Below are 16,966 nucleotides of genomic sequence, written 5' to 3'. Positions count from 1 at the left end.
TATTAGAATTCATGTCAGCATTTCCATTAGAATCGTCTTATTGTGACCGGAGTCTGTATACTGATCTACTGCTTTTTAGCTGCGGAACCAAGCCCACTGCATTACGCATTATGCTCTGTGTAACAACAAATAAAGTAACAATGTGCTTATAGTCATACAAATCTTACACCCAACCTAAATAAGATATCATCAGGAACAGCTTCCCAAATCATTGATATCACATCATAGGTTACATCTGCATTATCCTTATTATAAGTTGTTCCCAATGTTCTTTCCACCATTTCAATGAGTATTTGTGTTCATATTAGAATTCATGTCAGCATTTCCATTAGAATGGTCTTATTGTGACCGGAGCTCGGGTTTCAGAGTCTGTATCCTGATCTACTGCTTTTTAGCTGTGTGGACTTGAGCAAGTTACTTAGCTCCTTACGTATTAATCAACTTTCCCATCTGACTTTGGCTCACACAGTTGTCGTAAGGATTAAATGAGATCATCGAAGGACCACAGTGTGCCTGTCTGCTAGTATATATGGAAATCACAAAGGCTAGCTGCTCTCCCATATTGTCAGGGGTTGGACTCTCCTAAATGCAATAGAGGAGTCACTCTGATATTCCTGGGGGGTTTGGGCGCTGTCTCCTTTGTGAAAGATACACCGCTTTCAGCAGTTAGGAGCCTGGTAAGGTAAGATGGAAGCTTGACTTGAAAGAAAGTTGTGCAAAAATCCCCACAGTGGAAAAACAAGAGCAGGCAAGCAGCTGCTAATTAGCAAGCAAGCAGCACAATGATGCAGGGTGAGCGTCAGAAAGAAAGTAGCCCAGCCAGGACCGTGTCTGCTGTGGAGATGCCCAGCCCTCAGGAAGGGCCGTGTTTCCCAGTAATTTAATCTGAAAGATATAAATCATGACTGAAAAGCTTCCAGCCTCAGTAATGGGGGGAATACCCGCATTCTAGCAAGGTTTCCATGACAAAAGACAGGTTTCCATCCAAAGGAGACCAGGAAAAACAATTATCAATCAAAGATAACCCCCTTGATATCCATTTGAAGTGAAATTGGAGGCCAGCAAAGGCCAAAACAAGATGAGAAAAGTGGATTGCGTCTGTAATTTTAAGGAGCTCGTCACTAGAAATTCTGTTTTACAAAGTCTCAGCTGTATGTGATTTTGAAACATTAATGATTTAATGCCTGCCAGACCAAGAAAGACAAAAGATGCCTAAAATCAAAGGCAGATATAAGTGTATCATCAGTGCAGAAATGGAGGCTGACATCACAATGATGGAAAGTCAGTCCAGAGCAAATGTCTGCAAAGTAAAATAGTGGCCAAACGCAGAATCACGTGGTGCTGTGGAAAAATACAACTGGCAATTGATGAAAACAGGGGAAAGACACCAACTGATAGCCAGTGAATCAGGAGTTCACAGATCACAAAGTCAGGAACCCCAAAATGGCCCCTTGCTGTGCAAATAATGTGCCATTCCCATCGGGCTCACTCCTTAAATCAAGATGACCTGTCATTTCTCTGTGTTGTAGCCTGTAGGGCTGTAGAAGTTTAACCACATTGTCCAACTAATGGCCGCCTGGGACTATTTGAGCATAAAGTAAATTTTGTCTATGACTCGGCATCCCTACAGTGTCATTCAAAACCAGTCTGGAGAAACTGTGAAGTTGCTACAGGCATAAAATAACTAGTCACCAAGAATGTGTCAAACCTCAGAGAGAAGGTAGGAAAGGGTGGGGTAAGGAGGAGAGATCAAAGAACTTACATGCAAGCATATAGGCCTAACCAATGGACACAGACAACAGGGGGGTAAGGGCACGAGAAGGGGAGGGTGAGGGGTAATGTGGGGATAAGGACACATATGTAATAACTTTATCAATAAATAATTTTTAAAAAAAGAATGTGTTATGTCTAGAAAACTGAGTTAAGTTTCATTGGGAAATAAAAGGCTTAAATTGTAAGCAACTACTAGATTTCAAGAGCTTTACTAAACAGTTTATTTCTTGAGACGCCAAATCAGATTTTATTAAGTCTTTGTAATCTCCATAATCTACCTCCTAGTTGAATCTCAGTTAAGATTAAATGGGGATGAAGAAGAGTAGGAAGGGAAAGGGAAAAGGAAAGAAATGGCATCCCTAGCCTCCACTCTAAAATCCAGATGGGGATATCAAGACACACAAATGTCAATCAAAGCAGGCAGGTGGAAAAACAAGACCAGGGAAGCAGCTGCTAATTAGTAAGCAATGATGCTTCGTGAGTGTCAAAAACAACGTAGCAAAGTCAGGGCAATGCTCGCTGGCTGCTGTAACAAACCACCCCAAAATCTCAGTGACTCATCACAATAAAAGTACGTCTTTTTCTTGCAGTCATGGTCTCTTCGGTGGCTCTCTTCTAGGTAGTGACTTCGAGATCTGAGCTGCTCCCATGTTCTAACTGTGGCATCTAAAACACATGACTGCCCAGGTCACCACAGAAGGAAAAGCAAAGGGGCATTTTATGGTCAACCCTGGAAGTGGTATATATCAATTCCACCTACAAAGCCAGAAAAGAGCCATGTGCTCCCTACATGACCATCAGGAGGCTGGAAATGCAGTGTTTGCATGTTTCTAAGAGGAAGAAACCAATGAGAGAGCATATAGTGAATCTCTGTCATACATGTTACAAAACAGCACGTGACCCAAATGAGCAGAGGGGATGCTGCATGAAAGATATGGGATTGAGCAGGAGAAAGAAAGGCAATTCAGGCAGAGGGAACTGTATAACCTAGGTACAGAACAGTGGTATTGGGGAGGGGGGCACTTAATGGGGAAAACAATGAGTTCAATTTGGGGCAAATCAAACTGAGCTGAGGCAAGAAGCCATATGTCCTGAAGAAAGCAAGAGATGGTTCTAGAAGTAGCTGCCATTTAAATTCAGTTTAGGGTCAATTCACCTGAAAAAGAGTAGGAACATAAATGAAATAAACACTGCAATCCCTTTTAGAATTTCTAATTAACCTAGATTTAAATGAGATAAAATTGTTTGTACATGGATTTACTTATCCCCTTCTTTTCTGAATACACATAAGAATTAAAAATCTAAGTGAATATGAGCCTTTGAAGAAACCATGAGAACTGTTTACCGATGAAGGAATAGGGATGGTCCAAATCTACTTGAGAAGCAGAAAACCAAATTGGTCCTCAGGCCTTTCCTCCAGCAGAACATTTCCGTTTACATAATTGTCTCAAAGGTGCACAGCTCAGTCTAAACTCCAATCCTTGGAACTGCGTGCAACCCCAGGAGACTCTCAGGTCCTCCCTTTCCATCACCTCCTGATGCCACCCAGCTTCCTTGGATGTTGTCCAGTGCGGGTGGGTGCAGACCTGCAGTTTCTCCACTCTCTCTGGCTGTCTGCTTTATTCCCTTTACTTTTAACAAGCTCCAGGGCTGGGGTAGGGGGGGATTGTGGGCGTGGAGGGAATCTCATTCTGCATGGTGGGGTTGCCAGGACAGACTAGTGTCCTCAGGGCAGGACAGACAAAATTCTCTCAAAGGGTCATTGGCTCCTGGAAATTCCAGTTAAGGGCAGAGCTGGGTGATCTGGTCTGAACTTCAGGGTTGAAAATAAAACCAAAGGAAAAAGGAAGAAGCTAAGCAAGGTAAACAAAATGCAAAAAAAGGAAGAAGGAAGGAAAGAAAGAAGGAAGGGAGGGAGGAAGGAAGGAAGGAAGGAAGGAAGGAAGGAAGGAAGGAAGGAAGGGAGGGAGGGAGGAGGGAAGGGAGGAAGGGAGGGAGGAAGGAAGGCAGGAAGGAAGGAATTTCATGCAATTTTATAAACTCTTGTTAAGCAACCAAATTCCAAAACACTCAGCAAAACTTTTTAACAGCAATTTGTGCCTTAGGCTTATTTCCTAATTCAGTACCGTAATGAAATGAAGTTAGAGAAAGCCTACCACACACAAGTGAAGTACAATGCAAATTGATCTCTCACACTGTAGCTAATATATCTCTTAAGACATTTGCAACACTTTTCTTCTCACTGACTCCAAATAACGTCTCTACGGGTGGTTAGTATCATACTGTGAAATGGCTCTGTAGGTATGAAAGTCAACTATTACTCTCAGGAGAGTGAAAACAACTTAAGGGATCTGTATAAAGCACTTAACACAGGGCCTGGCACGACATAAGCACTTCCCTTCTCTATATTAAACACAATATGGAAGAAGAACAACTTGCCCTAGAAAAGTATAGATTCAGATGAGTCTCACTCAGCTTCCTCTCAGCTTCCTCTGTGAGAAGTATTCAGTAGATGCACATGCCCTGGCATACACCCAAAGAGGAGCTGTCCCAGGCTGAGTCGTGGAGGACACTGAGAAGGTCTAGCCAAGAACTAGAACTAGAGCAGGGACTTCTATTCTTGGTGGTCTCAGGTAGACAAAACCAGGGTGGCTGCATCCAAGTCATGTCTGGTGAGCTAAGGCTGCATCAAAGCCGCAAATGGCAGGTGCATCCAAGGCTGAGCAGCAGGAGAAACTGAGCATAACCAGGGCAGGTTGGGCACCAAGTGGAGAGAGCCCTGAGCAATGGCTGGGAACATCACCGTTACTGCCCCTGCTTGCCTTCATTTCTCAGAGGGCACGTAGGTATCGGATCAAGGCAGCACATTGGGAGCACTCATCTACAGCGCCATGGCCAGCCTGTCCACTCCCCTATCGCTTTAACTACTAGAACCCCTCTAAACAACTTCTTGGTTCTGTTTCTCTGGAGGACCCTGAGCAATACCCTGTCCAAATTATTCATCTCATGGATAATGCTATGAAAAGGTAACCTAAGCAAACCACACACATGCACACCACACACACACACACACACACACACACACACACACATATACCCTATGCCAATTCTGTGATAAAAATACATAACTACATAAGGAAACAACTAAATGTATTGTAATTCATAATATTTAATATTTTTATTCATATTTTTAATTGCCTTCCAGATAGGATGCTGGAGATACAATAGTGAATAAGCCAGACCCAGACCTGCTCTCTCACTGTTTATTTTCTAATGAGAGAAACAAAATAAAAAGAAAACAAATGAGCATTGACTAGAACAATCTATAATAATAAAAAAGTAATATGCTAATTAGACTGGATGTCTTCCGGACATCCTTCCTGACGAAGCCAGGATGGAGGGAAGCCAGCCTGGGTCCCAGGTGCCTGCTGGTGGCCAGAGGAGGGAAGCCCAGGTCCTGGGTGCCGGAGGGAAGCAGGTGCCGGCAGCTGGGGGAAGGAAGGCCTACTCTTGCACGAATTTTCATGTATAGGGCCTCTAGTAAGAAATAAAAATTGGCCAAAAAGAAGATTGATGGGGAATGGCAGGGTGCACATGGAAAGGTCTCTCAGGGCTAAAGAGGGAAGAATTCTTCACTGAATTTCCAAGAGGGAGCAAAGGTGAAGATAAGAAAACAGCTAGAATAGGAGAGAGTATGGACTCTTCACAGACCAGGAACACTAGCGAACACTAGAAGGATAACTAACTGTGGAATTTAATGCTACCCCCAGGGAGATAGTCTCACGATTGAGTTAAATCGGAGGATCCAGCTGGTGTCTGAGCGTTGCTTGGAAGAGAGGGGAGGGAAGTGGAGATTTGGTGTCCAGAATTGTAAAGGGTTTGTTAAATAAGTAGACAAACATGGAAAAGGATAAAAGGAGTCAGTTATTATGTGTGTGTCCTAGTTATATTCTAGTCACTAACTGGTCTAGGCTGTTCCAAAACTCACATTTGCAAGCAATAGGCCAGGTGCTGGGTTCCCCCTGAGAACTGTCTCACTGGTAGAGGGGGCCTTTCTCTCGGGTTTTGGAGGCTCCTTTGTATGGCCCCTTCTTCAGTAAGACTTGTTGGAAAAACCAAAGCCGATCTTGCAGAGCTTGAGAACATTCTAATAAATTGTAGGATTCGTTTTGTGTGGTTTGGATCTCCGTCTTCATTGACTAGCTACTTTCCCACTCTAGAAGGAGCATGCTACTATTAGGTCTCAACACGGTTATTTAGGGAATTCCTTCATTTGTGTGTTTTATGGGAATGGGGAGGAGGTAGCAATGCTGAAATGTTTTCATAATTTCATTTTATGAGTTCCATTCATGGAGAAAAGTATCCCCTTTACCATGTTGCCTCAGAGATATAGAACATATAGCCTGGGGAGCGTGGGCCTGGGTGGAAGGGAATGTAAGACTAGAGCATGTAATATTCACCTAGAAGTTGTTTACATTTCTGCAACCTGTCCTTATGTCTCCTTCAATTGCATACATCTTGCCTTGGTAAGTGTGGTTTTATGTGGAAATCAAGGAAGAGGTGGAATTTTATACCTGGGCTGATGCCATGTGGAACAGAGCACACATAAGAAAGTGATACAAACCACAAACTAGGCATCTACAGGAAGTGGCACGCTTGTTAGTTCTCTAATCTAGAGCATAGAAGCAGAGAAATCCCAGTTGATATCTGGATCACATACAGAGAATCCAGCTAGCAGCCACCACCAACCACTGCCACCAGCAGCCACACCAGACACTGTAGGACTATAACACTTCCTTCCTGAGGGGGCATCAACAGTTCCCTGAAAAAGACAGGCTCACAGGCCCTGTGATTCCAGTTCCCCCTTAGTGTTCATGCCTAATCGCTTTTGTTGACTGATCTGAAATCTCTTCATGATAATTGCTAGAAATAGCCCCTAACCCAGGGGTGGGCAAACTTTTTGATTCGAGGGCCACAATGGGTTCTTAAACTGGACCGGAGGGCCGGAACAAAAGCATGGATGGAGTGTTTGTGTGAACTAATATAAATTCAAAGTAAACATCATTACATAAAAGGGTTCGGTCTTTTTTTTTTTTAGTTTTATTCATTTCAAACGGGCCGGATATGGCCTGCGGGCTGTAGTTTGCCCACGGCTGCCCTAACCCCAAAGAGTTTCAGCCACTTTCCCAAAGCCATACACCCTGGTATCTTTCTAAGTTGAGACAGGAAACCAATTGTCCTACCTCCCACACCAACCCATGTTCCACCATCGTATGCTGCCTGGCTTTAAACAGAGGAACCAGAAGAATAGGTCATGATTTGAAGACTAGGAGTACAAAGGGTAAGAAGGTCGCCTGGCAAGGTCTGGGAAGAGCTATACAGCAAACCAGACTGGGGGCTTAATTCCGAAAGCATGGAGAGACTGCCATAGCCCCCCAGTGAAGCAGGAAAGTTTTAGCAGCAGCTATTTCTTAAGAAGGGCAGCCACCCTGGAGGTGGGCACATTAGTGAGAAGGACGCTGGAAATGAGTTGTCAGAGAAAAGTTATCTGTCTAAAGAGCTTTTTTTCCTACACTTCATTCCTCTGCTAAGAGCCAGAGAATAGATGACTGCTTCTGGAATTTTTAGGACTTTGAGAGCGATGTCCCAGGCTTCCAGATCCCACTGTATTTTTTCTGTAGGGAGGTGATGAAGCTCACACTTCACTTACAGAAGAAGGGCTGTAATGAAGTCAGTGGAAACTGTCTCCAGGTTAGGATCTTTCTCAATGAGCTCAGAGTCCTATAACTAAATATCATAGATGGTGTGGCTCAAACAACAAACTTTTATTTCCCACAGTTCTAGATGCTGGGAAGTCCAAGATCAAGGTGCTGGCAGATTTGGTTCTTCTGAGGGACCTCTTCCTGGTTTGAGGACAGCTGCCAGCCCCCACCCCCAACCCCATATGCTCACATGATCTCTTCTTTGTGCACTTATGCAGAGAGAAAACTCTCCCGTCTCTCTCTCTTCTTAGAAGGGCACCAACCCCATAACAAGGGCACCATCCTCAAGGCCTCATTCAAAGTCAGTTACCTCCCAAAGGCCTCCATCTCCAAATGCCATCACACTGAGGGGCAGGGCTGCAACATTTGAAATTTTGGGAGAGAGGCAAACAGTCAGTCCATAACAGGATCCCATCTAAAGGCACACAATAAGTGGCAAGTGCTTCCAACACACTCACAAAATCCTTACAGTTTCCTCCTCAGCCATGCTGGGTCCTTCCTCTGAAGATTTTAACTGTACCAGAAATTGGTAGCCCTCATTTTGGATTCTTGGATAATTTGGGAACTCTGCTCTAAAGACCAGAAATTCCATATCAAGTGTTTCTAAGAGCATCAGCAACAAGAATTAAAATAAAAAAGTTCTTGATTTACAATCCAGGTTTGTATACATAAAACAGCATACTTCTGGACATTATTTAGATACTAATTTTAACATGTATTAACCAGAAAAGGCAATCACTGAATTAAGATGTTTTGACTTTCTTCTTATCTTTTTAAAGAATAAATCAGGAAATTTTATTCTTTGCAGTTCCCTCTCAGGAATGCAAGCTGCCAATACTCTTCTGAAAGACACTAACAATATGAAGAAATATTGAAAACAATCAGAGGAAAATGGTGCTTTTGGACTGAGTAGAAAGTGTGCATCCCCTCTCGCAGGAAGTTTCAGCAATGGCATTAAAAACTCCAGCCATTTCATTTGGGGAGAGCAGAACAGCACGTAGTTATTTATTGAGTACACTTTGCAGGGGGCATACAAAGCATACAAAAGGCTTCTTTTGTTTGCAGTATGGCTTTTCACAGCATTCAGAAGGTTTTCTTCCAACAGCGTCATCACAGTTTGTCCAAACTTCTTAGAGAAAGCCACGGGGTCCCTACTTCAGCCCCTCATGAGCAGCTCTCCCCGGCCAAGGTCATGTTGCTCATCCCCTAAGAATAAGGGCCCTCTGGATCCAATTCTATCCGTTCCTTCCCAGCCTCCTGTTCTTGCAGCAGGGCAGATGCCTCCCAGAAGGAAAGCAGATGCCGGGGCTGTGGGGGGCTCTAGAGCAGCATAAGCCAAGCTGCAGGAGTTGGGAAGAGAAAGCACTGCATGGCCCAACTCACCCCTGGTGGTGTCTTTAATGTCAGGATGCATGCACACCGTGCAACGTGCAAACCCATCCAGGAAGAGGGAGCTGCACAGACAGGGGGCGTTGCCAAGTATCTGAGAGCACTCTCTTCTGTGGACAGACAGCTGGCTCGCTCATTGTTCTGCTTTTGGGAACGTGTGTCCTGAAGGGTTCTATGATCTCTACTGTGGTGAGGGTTTTGGAATAAACCTTTGAATATATTCCCCCAATTCCCCCAAAACTCAAAATCAGTTGTGCAGATTTCTCATTCTGGCTGAAAGCGTAGAGAAATGTCACACTCTTGCATCATGAATTTTTGCTTCCATACAAAGCCAGTATTTGCCAGTGTTTCTCAACCAATACAGAAAACACCTTGGACTTCTGGTCATCAGCCACTGGGAGTCTGAGTATTTCTCCTTTTGAATTAAAATGAAAAGTTACATTCCTGGCACCATGGCTTTGTGAAGATGCCAGCGTGTGACCTGGGTCTTGCAGACCTACCTGGCATTAGATAGCCATGGGATTGGAGAACAGGGTCATCTCTGTGTCTCAGTTTTTCCCTTTACAGAAACTGAGAAATAATATCATGCCTCCTACCCCATTTCACAGAACACCCAATGGTAGTAAATATAGTGCTTTCAGTTGACAAGAAAATATAGTGCTTTCAGTTGACAAGAAAAGGTCAAGATATCAGAGTGCTCCAGGGGCCACTTCTCCCAACATAACCATTAGCCTTATCATGCAGTGTGGCAAACTGAAGTCATGGACTGAAGCAAACGTGAGGCAAGATCAGTAAGTGTGCCTGGAATATGGTGCTAACCCAGTGTGTTAGCCATTGGGTGGTGCACAAACTCCCATTTATCTTCCCAGTCATGCATTAAGGTTGCATCCTCCATGTTTCAAGATTTGCACCTAAGATTTGTTTTGTCAAGTATGGCAAGGTGGCTGATACAAAGACAACTATCTTTGAAAGAAGAGTTGATTACCTACAGTTCCCAAGAACAGGGGGCCTGCCACACCATGCAGGGCCACATGGTCCTTTGGGAGGGATGAGGGAAGCATGGGCAAAAGCTGTTATGACTACAGTGGTGGCTAATTGTTAGGTGGGAATGCCCTCTATCGGAAAGCCAAAGACAGATGTTGAAGTTTGTGATTGGCGGGTTCATAATTTGATTTTCAAGCCCCCTCGAAAGCCAGACTATAGAGGAGTTTAAGCAATTCTATTCATTAGTTCAACCCTGTGTTTAATGGATATCAAATAATCTATTACAAAATCAAAATAAGTTGACTAAAAGATGCACCCCTGTGAAGCCAGGTTGTCTGTGCAACAAGTTAGGCATGAATCGTGAGAACTGACATGTGTCACTTCCAGGAAAAGGGCCAGAGCAGGAATCACCACATCCTCTCCCCCAGCCACAGTGTCGTGAAAGTGTGTTGAGATGGTGTTTCCATCCACCTGCATTTCTGAGTAGAGATCCCGCTAACCAATGTTGGATATATAGCATGAGTAGGAAATAGCTTTGGGGTTAAGGCATCAAGGTATTACGGTTGTTTATTCCACAGTAAAACCTAGCCTATCCTCACTAGGATGACCTTGCTGCAGAACATTGCTGAAATATTCAAATTCAACCCCCTTCACAGACATAAGCAGAGAGATGGATATGAGTTTGTCACCTTACTCTTTATGGTTGTAACACAAGGCAGGTACATATAAGCTGATGCAATGGGAGAGATTTGCAATGTAAGGCAAGCTCCCTAAGCTCTGTGTGGGAAACTAGTCCAGAGTCCATGGGGATAACAATGAAGTTTCTAACTTGGCTACCTGGATCTTAACCTATTTCTGAATTATGTCTTCAAATCTCCATTCACTGTTCTTGAAACCCACTCCTTTCCCAAAGCAGGTGATTTCACTTCAGATGTATCCTCTCTCTGCTGGTGTACATTTCCCCAGCTGGAGAAAATCTGGATCGGGTAATTCTTGGGCAGAGGGCAGAGGCAGGGTCTAGAGAATAAGTGACATATAATTATGTAGAGTAGGGTCTGGCTGCCTCCTACTATAGTCTGAATCTCAGCTATGCCACAAAGTGTGACAAACAGTGCATTACCAAGCTCCATACTTTTCTTCCCCTGTGTGCAAGGCAGCTTCAACTTTGGGGCCAGAAATACCGTATTTGCCGGCGTATAAGACGACTGGGCGTATAAGACGACCCCCTAACATTTCCACTCAAAATACAGAGTTTGTTATATACTCGCCGTATAAGACTACCCCCTCTTCCGCACACCTTCCACACACCAAATAAAAGGTAAAACAATATCAGATTTGATTTTAACATTTTAATTTATATTCAAATGCTTGTGACATGCAGGAAAACTGTCACAAGGCTGTATGTAATCAAACATATACATAAAACAGTGCAAGTTTATTACCGGTAAACATACCGGTAATTCACTAAAGAAAACACACTCTATAGACTGGTACCGTAGATGCTTCTCAGGAACACAGGCAAGCAGCCCACAGCCTAGAGGGACTGTCAATGATAGAAGTAAGATAACAAATAGAGGGAGAGAGCAAGTGCCGGGCAAGTCCCTAGCAAGTTTGCTGGCGTGACAGTGTCACCTTAAAAGCCTTCAAACTCCTCTTCATCATCTGATATTAAAAGTTCATCAACGACATCTTGGTGCCAGGATAGGGATGATAGGGGTTTGACTGGTCGACATTTTCTATGCTGTACTGTACAATGGGGCAGTATTGTGGTTGGCTGTTGGCGGTATACAAAGCCTGATTTGATTGGTCCCTGCTCCCTGTTTGCCCGCCCTGTCACTATAGCAGTCTGGTCCACCCTTGGATCAGCATCTCCCTGGGACCTCACTAGTGCGCAAGTGCGAGCTCTTCAACATTCTAACAGGCACCATGATAGCGCAAAATCGCGAATCTTCAATGCATATGTAAAGAAATATACGGTAACCCGAATTTACCACACTCGCAAAATCGCATAACAGCCGAGCATACACCCAGCAGCGCTGCTGATGCCTGAACGGTATGTGGAATGAAGTGGGCGGGCATCGGGAGGCCACTATGGCACCGGGCAAGCACTATGGGCAGTCTATCTGAAGTGTACCTGGCGTATAAGACGACCCCCCACTTGGAGGCATATTTTTCAGGGCCAAAAAATCGTCTTATATGCCGGCAAATACGGTAGTTCTCTGCTCAAGGTGGCAGCAGAAGGAGGAGTATGGGGCAGACTGACAATCCAGGCAATCAAGTCTAATTATTATAGACTGTCCCTGGTAATTGAGTCTAGTTTTTCATGTGAACTGAGTTTCTGTTTAGAATTTTAACTTGTGGGGGATGGGGAGTAGAAGTCCTTGAAAGTCCTATGAATCGTTGATGAAATAGGAAAATGCCAATGAAATATGAGAAACACGGAAAGACATTAAAATACATTAAATATCTATTGTCTATTCTGCAGTCCAAAGTAATTTTTAAATGGTAATTACACCTTTGAAGAGTATCTAATTAGTATGAAAGAGAACTTTGGACAAATGTAGAGCTCTTCATCTGGCTTCAATTGGTACACGGTGATAATATTCAAGGCTAATTTCCGAAGCTTTTACCCCTTGACTGAACATTACTCTGTTTCTGAAATTTAAAAGGATTTTCCAATCTCTGCTTCTCAGAAGCTAAGCAGAGGACCTCTTATGAGTTATGGAGGTAAGAGAGGAAGTAAAAATGTATGAGTGCCCCATGAAAAGTGCTGTGAAGTCAAGGTTAGGTCAAGTTTATATCCTCAAGAACCAGGGATTTCAGCCACACACCTCCAGAAAGGAAGTTTCCAGGGTTGTGGTTTTTTTCATCTGGATCATTCAGCGGCATTTGGCAGTTCCTTTGAGTGGCTGACTGACACCTTTAAGAACCACGTTCTTCATCCTCATCATCAATAACAAAATAAACTTAGTGCTTGCTGTGTGCCTAGCATGAAGTGCTGTTACAGTTAAATGATTAGCACTCTAAAATAGTTTTAGAAAAAGACGTTTATGATCACTCTCGAGTAAATGATCAAATGGTCTAACTAGCTTATTAGGCAGGATTATTCATTACTCATCTATTAGATTTGCATATATACACTCCATTGCTGCTACTCTCACAGATACAATGGCAGAACCCTTTGAACTAAGGTCCGTAAGTTGCCTTAATGGTTTACATCAAAATTTTAATGGCCCAGAACTCGGCCACTTACATTTACTACCCAGACAGATGCTGAGTGCGGCTAATGAGAAGAGTATCGGATGCTGGATTTGTAATGCCCTTCCCTTAGTCATTGACACACGTCATTGTTTAAGATTTTTTTATGCCTTTCTTTAAAAAGAATTTTATATTAACCAAGCCAACTATTTTTCTTCTGCGAGGACTACAGATGCATCTCTGACCTCACTTCCTACCACTCTTCCCCTTCTTCACTTCAAGAAAGCCACACACCTCCTTGATGGTCCTTGAAAATTCCAGCCTCCTCAGGGCTTTTGTACTTCTGTGGCCTCTGCCTGGAACAATGGGAGTCCGGGTCCCAGAGCAGCAAGAGATACGCTGGACATGCAAGCGTATGTGGGGAGAAATGCCTGTGAGGGGACAGAGGAAGGGGGCTGGAGGAGGCGGGGAGAGCTGCCAAACCACACGGCAGGTCTGACCCCTGTGAAGAAGAGAAGGAAGAAAGGTTGCATAGAACAAGCCTTGAAACACAGTGCAGGGCTAAGAAACATGTGGCAGGGTCTGCAGTAGAGCCCTCCAGCCCAAGTTGCCCTTCAGATGGGTCCTTCATCTCTGTGGCCTTGCCACACTCAGTCACTGGCAAACAGTGATGGCCTCGGGACCAGCAGATGGGTACTGGTCATTTACACCTGCAGCAGCCATCGAAGATATGAGAAGGGCATTCTCATGGCCCTTGCAGGCTCTCTCTCTCATTCTCTAGATGTCATTGTACGTCCTTTAGTTTCTGCTCAGATTTCCCCTTAGTGTGGTCTTCACTGACCACTCCATCTAAATAGCAACCTTCACCCCTTCACTCACCTTATTCCACTTTTTATTCACCTTTCTCTGCTCTGTTCATTCTCCATATCAGATAGACTATATATTGACTTGTTGATGTAGCATATTGTCTCCCTCCTCAGACTATAAGCTCCACGAAGGGAAGGACTTTGTTCTGTTAATTGATAGGCTAAATATTTGTTAAATTAATGAAAAGCTGAACAAGCAAGCATACATTGAGTTTTAATACTATGTACTAAGCAATAATTATGCAAAGATATAAATGTAAGATTCTGGACCACATGCTTTCATTTCATAATTGATATGTTCCTAACAAACATGGCATTTTGCCATAATTCTATAAGACTGATAGCGAGCAGTGTGGTAGACAGACTTTCAGATGCTGTCAATGTTCCCCATCTATCTCCCGGCATCCACACCTCTGCTTCATCCCTTCCCTTAATTGTAGGCTGGCGTATTGACTGTGTCTGTCAAAGGTGGTGAGATGTCATTTCAGTGGTTAGGCTACATAAAATTGTGGCTTCCATCTTGCCAGTTAACTTCTCTTGCTGGCTTTGATGAAGCAAGAAACCATAATGGAGAGGCCCACAGGGCAATGAACTAAAAGCAGACTCGAGTCAATAGTCAGCTAGAAAGTGAGGCCCTCTTCCAAAAGCCTATAGTAACTGAGTCCTGCCAAAAACCATAGGAGATTGGAAACATATCTTTCCCCAAAAGGTCTTCCAATAAGGCCCCAGCCCTGGTCAACACCTTGACGGAAGCCTCATGAGAGACGGAAGCAGAGGACCCAGGCAAGCCGTGGCCAGATTCCTGACCACAGAAACTGTGAGATGATAAATGTGTGTTGTTCCAAGCAATTAAGTTGTCGTAATTGTTCTACAGCAGGAGATGACTAACACAGGCAGCTTTTCATGAACTCCAGCACAAATGCCTCTCATGAGCTGAGCTTTTTTTTTTTCTTGTCTGTAAATGAAGAAGTTGGAGCAGAACTTGCAGGGCTCTCATCCAACTGCAAAAAGCCACAATTCTATTACTTCAACACCTCTGACCGATTTCACAATTATATCAAACGTGGACTATGCTTCAGAGAGGTAACTTACTCAAATATGATAGTTGTAGGAAGCTGTTCGCATTTTTCACCACAGGATCAAACAACCAAATAATCATTTTCTGTTTGAGAACTTATTTATTATAAAAATAATTTGGAAGGTTTAGTAAATAATAAAGAAAATTTAAATCACCTCTAATTCTATCACCTTGAGATTATTACTGGTAATATTTTGTTAGCATGTTCTTAGTCTTTGAATATATTTTTAAATATATGGATTTATTTTACAAAATTGAGATCATACTGCATATCCAGTTTGTATTTGTAGTGTATTTCAAGATAACAGGACATAATGAACATTATTAAGGTCATCAAATATTCCCCCAAAACATGATTTTAATGGCAATATAATATTTGCTTGTATGTGTGCTTAGCCACTATAATTAATAGTGTAATCAATGTGTTAATTAAAATAATTATTCGTATACTATATTATGTATGTTATATAATATAAATAATTAACATACTTAATGAAATGCTGTAACTATTTACCCACTGCTAATTAGCTGGATTCCTAGAAGTATGGTTATAAGACCAAAAGCTAGATGGAGGCAGAAATTGGAGTCATGCAGCCACAATCTAGGCATTTCTAGAGCCACAGAAGCTGGAAGAAACCAGGAGGGATTGGGCCCTAGAGACTTCATAGAGAGGAGGGCCCCACTAACACCTGGATTGCAGACTTCTAGCTTTCCGAACTGTGAGAGAATAAATTGCTGCTGTTTTAAGCCATCAAGTTTATAGTACTTTGTTACTGCATCCCTGGGAAACCATATGTGTGCCTGTTTGCATACGTACACATGCGTGTGTATGTGTCTGTGTGTGTGTCTGTCAGACTAAGAGTACACATTAGCACAGTTCAGTGTAATTTACCTTTACTGCTTCACATTCTTGCTCTCTGTTCTGACCTAAAGATTAAAAAAAAAAAAATCTCTGGAAAAGACTTTCCACCCCGTGGTTTTATATAAATTACTTCACTTACATTTTAAATGTAACCTAAAAATTAAACTTTACCTTGAGACTTTCTATGTGTCATTTGGTCATTTTAACACAATAAAGGTCTCTCTTCTATATTTTTTCTTGTATTTCCCCCTAACTTTCCAGTCAGTCATGTTAGTAAGCTCAAAGAGAAAAGGTGGCCAATTTGCTAAAATAAAAATGTCTTTCAATCCTGAAGATTGTATTGCTCCATGAAGAATTTTCCTATATAAAGACAAGGAAGCATGCTCTCAGACACCAGGCTTTTATGTCCTTTGTCATCCCTTTTGACCTACACATTGCTGTGTCCTCCCTGCTGTGGCTCCCGGATGCTCATGTTTCTGCCTCACTAGACTGTGAGACCCTTGAAAGCAACTCTTGTGCTTCCTTGAGTCTGTGTGCAGCATTAGTCCTGGGACATAATTGGTGCTCATGGACTGCTTATCAAATAAACCAAGTGCTCATCCAATAAATCATCCTCTAAGAGCTAACTCCAGGCTGTACTTTGTAATTAGAAAGAACACGAATGTAAAAACAAAGCATGGCAAGTAATTTGCAAAAGATGTGTAGGTAAATTGGTCATTCAAAGACCATATAGCCTTCTCCTTGGCAATTGCGAGTAAAATACTATTTACCATATTCCGCAACATGGGTACAAGCCATACGGAGTGAAAATCTCCTCATCGCAGTCCACATGGGTATAAGCCATAAGCAGCTCTCTTCTCCATGCTTGCTTGCATAAAGCCTTATCTAATCCAGATCTTGGTTTAAGTGTCTTGTAGTAGAAATTTCAAGCAGCATCAAAAAATTGAACCCCTCACCCATGCAATTTAAATACTGCACACTGAATCCAGCTACGCCAACGGTATGACAGTTGTTTGATTATGAGATAAGGAGCAGTGTGAGAAAAACAGAAATA

This window comes from Myotis davidii, unplaced genomic scaffold (assembly GCF_000327345.1).
Source record: "Myotis davidii unplaced genomic scaffold, ASM32734v1 scaffold71, whole genome shotgun sequence".
NCBI classification, from domain to species: domain Eukaryota; kingdom Metazoa; phylum Chordata; class Mammalia; order Chiroptera; family Vespertilionidae; genus Myotis; species Myotis davidii.
Note: the sequence above shows the minus strand (reverse complement) of the source record.